The following is a 9,995-nucleotide window of genomic DNA, read 5'->3' as shown; positions in this document are numbered from 1 at the left end:
CGGTGTCAGCCACTCAGCTTAGCATCTTTAATAGGAAACTAACATATTGTATATATTTTTATAACTGGTACCTAAAAAATCAGGGTTGACGTAAGCTCACGCCAACAAGAGTCAATCAGAGTTTAGAAAAGTTTTGTATAGTCTAGATACGGTCACATCATGGAAGGACAGAAGAGAAAAGACTATCGTCAGTATGACAGGTGAATGTCAGGCTTGTGAGTAACTAGGAATTGTCCACCTACCCAAGCCTTACGCGATTTAAGAATATCTCTCGTGCAAACAACCACTGGGAAGCGAGTTAGGAATTATATCACACCTACTCAACTGCACAATCATGATTACTATATTGAATCCCCCAACTATAAATAGAAGACTCCTCTCTCATTTACGAGATTGGCTCATCTTTACTCTTCAAAAGCATACACACACACACACACACACACACTCTCTCTCTCTCTCTCTCTCTCTATACATTTCAATTATCTTGAGATTGTAATTCAGCTCGTTGTAAATGACCTGATTGTAACCATCTATTAATACAACCATAGTGGATGTAGGATTCGCTTTTGAGCATCCGAACCACTTTAAAAACCGCTTCTCATTTATTCTCTCATTACATATTTCCATATCATGTGTAATTTCTAAATCCGCTTAATACTTTGCATGTGGGAGTCGTTGGTGTTGAAATCAAGCATCAACAGTTTGGCGCTAGAATGAGGGCACTAATTTAGTATCTGCTCTTCATAAAAAAACCTCTGACCGATCAGTCCTATCCATCAGCAAATGACTCATGGTTTCAAAACTGAGCGAACCAACCTCGACAATGAGGAAATCCCCCAGGTACAGGATGACACTTCTCCTGAAGTGCCGCTAGTCCAACAGACTACCATGGCGAATATTCCTTCGAGCTCACAACTCAACCCAACTGTGATGAATTACCTGGAGAGGTTCAACAATACTCTTCAAACGGTTAGCCAAAGGTTAGATCATTTGGATCAGGTCATACCACCAGAGTCCAACCAGGCGTGCCATCTAGGCTTGCAATCGAACCGAACACGAATGAACAGGCCCGTTCGAAAATCGTTCGATAAGCATGTTTGATTGTTCGTGTTCGTGTTCGAACTCGAACTAACACAGGATGTGTGTTCGTATTCGTTCGATTAACAAAAAGTTCGTTCGTGTTCGTTCGACTAACTCGTAAATACCTGTTCGAATAACTCGTTCGATAACTTGTAAATACATGTTCGAATAAAAAATATACACTAACTTTTCAATTCATGCTCTAAAAAACAAATATACAACAATTTATGATTCATACCCATTTAATTCAACATTTGAAAATAAACCAACTCTCTATATATATTTATATTTTAAATAAATCAATAAAAACTCAGTAAATTAAAATAACTAACCATCATAAATAATAAAACTTCAAAATAAATTAAATAGAACAATAAATCGTTCAAAACAAATTGTGGGTTTGGACTTTGGATTTTTAAAATTTGGGTTGGGAAAATGTGGGTTTCTGACTTTGGACTTTGGGTTTTCAAAAANAAAAACTCTTAAGATAAACAATTATACTCAAATAACTCAATTATTATCTAAAGAAATGGTTAAAAAATACAAAAAGAGTTATAATTATCTTCGTATAGGACTTGTCCAAATAGGAATCAAACCTCTAAGCATATATATATATAATGTATAATTGTGTATGTACAAAATTATTATCATACATATATTAATCATAAATTAAATATGTTTAATATGTTATGAAATTACTAAAACTATAGGTTATCATATATTTATTATCATTACATAAATTATCATAAATATTTTAAATGTTTACATATATATTTTGTATCAACACCCATAAATTTGTAGTGGAATGAAAGTCTATTGTAATAAATGATCAATACATATGTGTGATTAATTTGTTATATATATATATATATATTATCATTACTGTCTACATATATATTTTGTATCAACACCTATAAATTCATAGTGGTATAAGGATTTATTGTAATATATGATCAATACAAATGTGTGATTAATTTAGGTTTAATTAAACTATTATATTATTAAATTTGTTATGCTATACATCACTTGATTATACAATATGTAATGTTTATCAATTTACCATACTATATTTATTATTTATTAATTGAAATTAGGGCTGTTCAATTCCGAATATCTGATCTGAATAGGGCTTTTCCTGATCCGATCTGAATTTTCGGATCAGGCTATATATTGATCCGAATCCGATCCGAATTATGTGGATATCCGGTTTTACGGATATCCGATTATTTGGATCGGATAATCGGATATCCGAAATTGATCCGAATTTTAAAAATTTCTTATTAAAATCAAATAATTCTAGCAATAAAATTGAAATTATAATTCCCTTACATGATAAAAGTATCTAAAAAAATTAACATGAAGCACAAAACATTTAACCTATGTTGTCCAAACACTGTCACAGCCTAAATGACTATGCTTATCTTCACTGCCAATTCCTACTCGTCATCATCCTCCTGTACAAAACAAAACAAAACAAATAAACCATTTCAATAAACAACTTTTAAGATTAACAACAAAATTAATTGCATAAGGAATAACTCATACCTATTGAATCAAATCCAGCAACCAACAATCTTTGGAAACACACATAAAACCAAACCCAATCGGCACAGTTTGAATCAAACCCAACCTCCATCAACCTTGTAATAGGTTCGAAACGCAAATCAATACTAATGAACAATATAAGGTTTGTAACTGGGACAAAGAGAGAAGGCACCATATTACGGTGCCATTAACATCAAACTCAAATCAACATCAAAACAAAAACACCCATCAAATTGTACCATTAACAAACCATCACCAACAATAATAAAGAAATAAGCACCACAATATCGCACCAGACTATTACGATGTGGTGGCAGTCGCACTAGGCTATGACAACAATCGATTTGGGGCTTCAATCGTCAAAGAGACTGAGATCTGAGAGTGTTCAAGCGAGAGAGAGTGAGAGACCGAGAGAGTTGAGTGAGAGAGACTGAGATATGAGTCTGAGAGAGTTTTGAGTGACTGTGTGTCTGTGTCTGTGCCACTGTGCGTGTTCGAGCGAGAGAGACCGACAGAGTTGAGCAAGAGAGAATGAGATCTGAGTTTGAGAGAGTTCGAGTGGCTAAATGACTGTGTGTCTGTGTTTGTGCGTGTTCAAGCGAGAGAGACCGAGAGAGTCAGAGAGTTGAGCGAGAGAGACAGAGTGAGAGACTGAGATGAGATCTGGTCTAAGAGAGTGAGAGGCTATGCGTGTTTGAGCGAGAGAGACTGACTGAGAGAGTGAGATGAGATATGGTCTGAGAGAGTGAGAGGCTGTGCGTGTTCGAGCGAGAGAGACAGAGAGTGAGAGAGTTGACTTTATTGTGTTAGACTGTTAGGGTTATTTTAAAACTCAAAACGACGTAGTTTAGTAAAATCCAGATCGGATACGGATATTCGATTTTTTAACCATCCCGATCTAGTATCCGATCCAAATATTTGGATTTTTTTAAATTCCGATCCGAATTTTCGGATATCCGATTTTTTCGGAGCGGAGCAGATTAGGATCGGATATCAGATTTTTTTGCACAACCCTAATTGAAATGCTATCTTATAATATTTAATTATTGATTACATTTGGAAAAATATGAAGCTATTATGTTATTAGATTTACTATATTATATATCACTTGATTATACAATCTATTATGTTATTAAATTTGTCATGCTATGTATCATAATAATTTATTACTTTTTAATTAAAATGATATCTACTTATATATGTAATTATTGATGACAGTTGGAAAAAAAAAAAAAATCCAAACATATTATATATATAAGAAAAACAAAAGTATCATAATATTTTATTATTGATTACCATTAAAAAAATTTCATCCAAACTAAATCAAACATAATATAAAAATGAAAAAAAAAATTAAATTATAACAATGCATAACATGTTTTTCGAACATAAATGAATGAACAATCGAATGATTGTTCGCGAACGGATGGATCAGTCGAACGTATAATGTTCGCGAACATAATCGAACAAACAACCCCTGTTCGACCTTGATCGAACATATTATCAAACGAATCACGAACAAATGTTCGCAAACATTATCGAACAGTAATCAAACGACCAACGAGTTATTCGCGAACTATTCGGTTCATTTGCAGCCTTAATGCCATCGCCAAAGACGCCTACAGGTCACACGAAAGCGCGGAAAAGGGCGAAAGCCCGTACCACACACACTGCAGTGCATAAAAGTAAGGGAAAGAAAATGGTGAGTAGTGGATGGAAGGGCTCCAAGGGACTAGCGAACACTGGTCGCGCAGTGGGTAGAATACCCGTGGCATTGCGACTTGGCGACATGTTGCAGCATGAGTCATCCCAAACAAAGTCGCATGGGCGCTCCCACAAAAGTGCAAGGTAGGGAGATTCCCAATATCGCTGAATGATGACCTCGACTGTCATCATGCAAGAAACCCCCGTCATCTGCGGGTCGGTTTTGACCACCGCAGAGGTCGGGAAAACTCCCCGAGCCATTCAATGCCTTCACACGGCACCAGTTAGCATGTGTCAAGGTTCGCTGAGTCCGATTTGCAGTCTTTCCTCAATCGCAACCGTGAGGGTCGAACCCACGTTGCGGAAAGTGATCCTCAGGTAGCTCCACTACCTCAGATTGAGGAATTACAACGAGCTTTGGATCAGCTTAAGACTCAACAGCATGAGTGTGAGAAGGTCGTTGAGGCGTCTCCCTTTTCTCCAGCAGTGTTAATTGCTCCTCTTCCATTGAGATTCAGAATGCCCAATATGCGGGCGTTCGATGGGAATTCTGATCCGTAGATCACCTTTACGAGTTTAACAAACTCGTGGAACTCCACCAAGTCTCCAACTTGGCCAAATGTCGCTGCTTAGCAGTAACTTTGATTGCCCATGCCAAGCGCTGGTTCAGATCACTTCCTGCGAGATCTATTAGCTCTGGCAATAAATGAGCTCATCATTCTTGAGACACTTCTAGGCGAACAAGAAGTTCTCGATGCCCTTAAGCTATCTAAGCAACATACGGCAGGAGAGGAATGAATCCCTCTAGTCTTACATAGACATATTCCACAAGGAACTCCATAAATTGGTCATACTCCCGAAGAGTTTGTTCAGACTCTCATTATCGCGGGGGTTTGCTCGCAGACTGACTTGTGGAAAGAATTGTAATATGAGGACGATGTTTCCCTCACTCGCTTCTACGACCTCATTGAGAAGTATCTCTGAATAAAAAATTATGTGGCTTCCCTTAATCACCATGACCTCGGTCCTTCGACCAGTGCTCCTGACTGGGGGGAGAACAGTAGAAGGGCTGATCGCAGATGGGCTAATGACGATCAACGGAAAGGAAAAAAGCAGCGATTCGAGCCCAAAAAATCTTATGCCCAAGTTCCTTATCGCGATCGAGACAAAAGTCAATACACTCCTTTGAATACCTTAGTGTCGGCTATTCTAGATAAATCAGAGAAGGTTAGCCTGCTCGGAGAGCCAGAGCCTATGAAGAATCCTCTCTCAGCTAGGGGTGGGATAAACCGATTAACCGAACCGGTTTATCCAAACCGAAAACCGAACTGGTTTTTCGGTTTGGAGAAAATCCAAACCGAAAACCGGACCGATTTCGATTAAAAACCGAATATAAACCGAACCGAATTTTTGGTTCGGTTACCGGTTAACCGGTTTTCAAATTACCTTTTAATCCATAAAATTCTTCAATGTTTTATTCAAGCCCCTAAATTCAAATATTTATTAGTTTATATATAATTTCATATTATGTTTCTCTTTTATTTTGTATTATAGTTGTATTCTTTGTATGAAAAATACATTAACATATTAAATTACTTATTTGCAGATACTGAATCCAGAATATGAAATAAAAACATAAAGAATTCAATTACACATCATTGAATAGTCAATATTCATTAATAAACTCAAATACGTAACATAAAATTACAAAGTAAAAAAACTTAATATAACATAAATCATCTTCATCCCACAATGTTGGTGTTAGTGAAGTTTCTTGATTCCGCACTCAACCAAAGATCATCTTGTTTAGTGATGAGATTAGCTTGAATTGTTTCTCTGGATCGTGGTATTAGGTACAGGTAAATTGCATGTAGCGGGGATCTTGGGTTTTCTAGCCTGGTCATTGTTGTTAGTTTGCTTTTTCCGGTGATCGCCTTATTATCCGCCGAAAATGGCGGCTTTCTATTGCCAAAGGGAGGAGATCAAGAGGCTGGTGATTTTGGCCTCCGAGGAGGCCGCTAGAGCGAGCTAGAGGCGACCCTCGATACGGCGCCGTTTTCAGTTCCGCAGTATCCTCAATGCCTGTTTTGTTCTCTCCAACCACCACGCGCTGCGCCCAGTGCAAAGCGGTTCGTTACTGTATGTTAATTACACTTTAGAAACTGATTATCCTGTTTTAGGGTTGTGTTAATTAATTTTTAAATAATTCTGTGTTGGCGTATCGTTTAAATTTAAGAAGCATATGTATATGAGGGACCTTGAGGCTTCTTTTCTCTAAAGGTTGCTTATATGCTTGTGTATAATTATTTTTTGGGATTTTGATGAATTATTATGAATTAAATTTAATTCAATTACAAATAAAATAGGCGAAATGGTTTGAACAGAGTTTGTGATGATCTGTTCTTTACGTCGGGCTTTTTACTCATATAGTCATGTCTTGTGCTAGAGATCGAAATAGTAGGAAAAAGATTTATTAAAGATACAGAAGGCACAAGGTACTCAGTTTATGATAGTCTATTCTAAAAAACACGAGGTAGACTAGGTAATAACCTTCCTACACAAAACTGTAACATGTTTTATCCTACTGTATAGATAAGTATATATCTACCATTAGTACCTTTCATCATATGAATATGAGATTTGAGTAATTAAAGTTTCCATTGTTCAATATAAGGTCTAGTTTGTTATTGAGAGAATAGCTGTTAGTTCTGGATGTGTTTTATTGGATAGCAATACTACATGTCTAGTTCTTTGTGCCTCAAATGGGTAGAAGGTGGTCCACTCGGGTGATTATTTGTTTGTGATTTAATGGAGGAAGTATTTCTTGGAGACTCATTTTTCTTATGTAATTCTCTGCTAATAGTTTGATGTTTGGGGAGCTTCGTATACTCAGTACTATATGCTGATTCTCTGTTGTTGAAGCACACAAGCTTATAATATTAGTTGCTGTCGCTATTTTTGTTACATGCACCTACCATGAAATAAACCAAGATTTTTGGTGCCAGTGACTGCTCTAAGTCTCCCATTCTTTTATTCTGCTCGTGGAATTCTTATAGTATTGTTTTTCATGATATTTACTTCAGAATTTGAAAGTTTTAGTTCTGGTAAGTGCCAAATTATTCACTGGAGACAAGGCCATAGGATGATGTCCTCCTCCCAGCATCCTCAGACAATAATGATGAAGGTGCCATTTCTACTGATCAAAGTGGGCTGGCCAGGAGGATGTGAACTCAATGATGATAGATTTAAGTTTGAAGCCAGACATCCTCCAACACAATTGGTATATCATCTGAAGAGTCTGCAATGTCTTATACCAGTACCCTCCTGACGTTCCACAGGGAAGAATGATGAAGTAAAATCGAGCTTCATGCAGATGGGGAAGGAGCAAGTTCTACTAGTGAATATTCTGATTCTTCATTCTCTGGATTCTCTGCTCCCCATACCAGTATGAATCATCTGATGATGTTTTTCTGTCTGTGAGAGCATTAGTTTCAAATGAGTCTGAGAAATTGGATGGACCTCTATCTGCTGGTATCTCTGTTTATATGCTTGAGACTGTTTCCAGTGTCAAGAATCTGGATCAGACCAAGCCATTACCCCTAAATTTGCTAGTTTGGTCGATTCTGTCGATAATTACACTAATTTAAATTAATAAGTAGATTAACCGGTTGTAGTAAAGGGTCAGTGCACATCACCTAGTTCTTCAGGTTCAAGAATTAGTCGCATGCATGAGGTTCAAATGCTGAAAGTTGCACAGTGTCTTCTGGTTTCTGGGTAGAACTCTAGAGTCCACAATGGATGCCTGCTGATTCTTCTAGTTCCAATTCCCCTTCGTGTTCGTCGAATTTGTCCCTTCCCCTTATTGTCTGCCAGGGGCTTTGAGGTGAAAGGGATTGTATCAGATGATGCTCTTCTAGCAGCTTCGGGAAGGCCCAAGATGGAGTAGCTAAAACTAGTATGTCGATTTTCTAGAGGTCAGGAGCTCCCCATCCTTGAACTGCAATCATCTAGTCTCACAGTAAATGGCACTAACGTTGCTTCACATACACCAAAGTCCCGGGAAGTAAAAGCTTCAGTATCTTTCTCTTCTCATGTTCCTCCATCATCTAGTGTTAGAAAAGATTCAACAAGTGTGGATGCTTCAAATCATAATTTGCAATCCTCTAGCTCTGAAAAGTCAAATACTGTGATTAATGACAATGGTGGTACTTCACATCGTGTTGAAGTGCATTCAGTTCCAAGTGTGAGATCCGTAAATCAACGATGTTCAGGCAAGCTCTCCGTTGTTCTCTCGGTTGAGAGTGCTCTTCAAATGATAAGAATGGAATAAAAACATCTCTATGGAAAGCGTCGATCAGTTGAGAGGACCTAAATCTTTGAAGCATATCCATACGGGTTGGAAGTGAGGCTGCGTGAAGATACAGTGACAAGGTTTTGATTGAACTCTGTGTTGTTTTTTGTGCCTTTAAGATTTGCACTTGCAATGATGCATATTGATTTTTTGTCGTTTTTGTTAGTTGTTTCTACAGGGCTATTCTCATATGAATTATTTGTCAAACTATATAATTGGAACAAGGTAAACTACAGCCATGTGGCCTCATAAATTGTGGGAATAGGTAAGGCTAATGGTTCTTTCCCATGGATAAGTTAAGATGTCTGTGCATGGTCTATAGTAGTTGTATATTTTTGGTGGTTCTATTCATTTCTTTTTTATTGAAATGGAAAATGACTTCTATTATATTAAGCAATGTGGATGTTGTGTGTGGGGTTACTGTGGTGATTATTTTAGTAGTTACATGGTGTTTTGTCTTGCATTATTTCTTTTAGTCATTGACCTGACAAACCCAGTCCAATTATGTAGTACATCCTTTTGACCGTAAGTTGACGAGATTTCTCTTGTCTTTGTTAACTGCCAATATATTTCTGCAGCTGTTACCCAATGCTGTGCTTCAGTGCTTGACATTTACTCCTCCTCTGACTGCTTACTTTCTTCAGGGACTCCTTCCAAAGAATGTACGTTAAGCTCATGACTTTTATCATTGTTTTAACTTGTTCTAATAGTATATTTTGCAGCGTTTGTACAGTGTGTAACTCTTCATAATTATTTCTATACCAGGTGCGAAGAAAGAATGGTGTTTCACCTGTGAGTTTGAAAATCTATTTGAAAGCAAAGAAGGAAAATCCCCTTTGTCTCCCTTGGGATATTATCACAACTTCAAGTATTGGAAGCCAACTTGGTAATGGGAGAGAGAAGATGCTCATGAATTCTAAGGTAAGATGGCTTTATTTGTGAAACCAATTGTTGAATTTAGGTCTTTTCCATGTTCTTGTAATTTATCTCCAGCTGAAAGATGCTTTGGTATGTTTGAGACAGGTATCTATGATACAATGCAATCTTTTGCCTTAAGGAAGCTAGGGTGAATGCTTCCGGCCCTTTGGAAGAGGAACAACTCTCATAGGCCTTACATTTGAGGCTACCTTCGATCGAAGGTATACTTTTTTAAGAAATTTTGTGAAAAGTTTAGAGACCGGCAGTTCTCATTCCTTGTCTCATTCTGAGTTGTAATGTCTTGTTGCATCTAGCTGACTTATGCAAGGTAATCCATATTGGACTGTAAATGATGCATGTTCCGTATTATTCTTGTCTGCAGATAAAATGCTGAAAT

The sequence above is a fragment of the Pistacia vera genome, unplaced genomic scaffold (genome assembly GCF_008641045.1).
Source record: "Pistacia vera cultivar Batoury unplaced genomic scaffold, PisVer_v2 Contig347, whole genome shotgun sequence".
In the NCBI taxonomy this organism is placed as follows: domain Eukaryota; kingdom Viridiplantae; phylum Streptophyta; class Magnoliopsida; order Sapindales; family Anacardiaceae; genus Pistacia; species Pistacia vera.
This window is presented reverse-complemented; position numbering follows the sequence as displayed.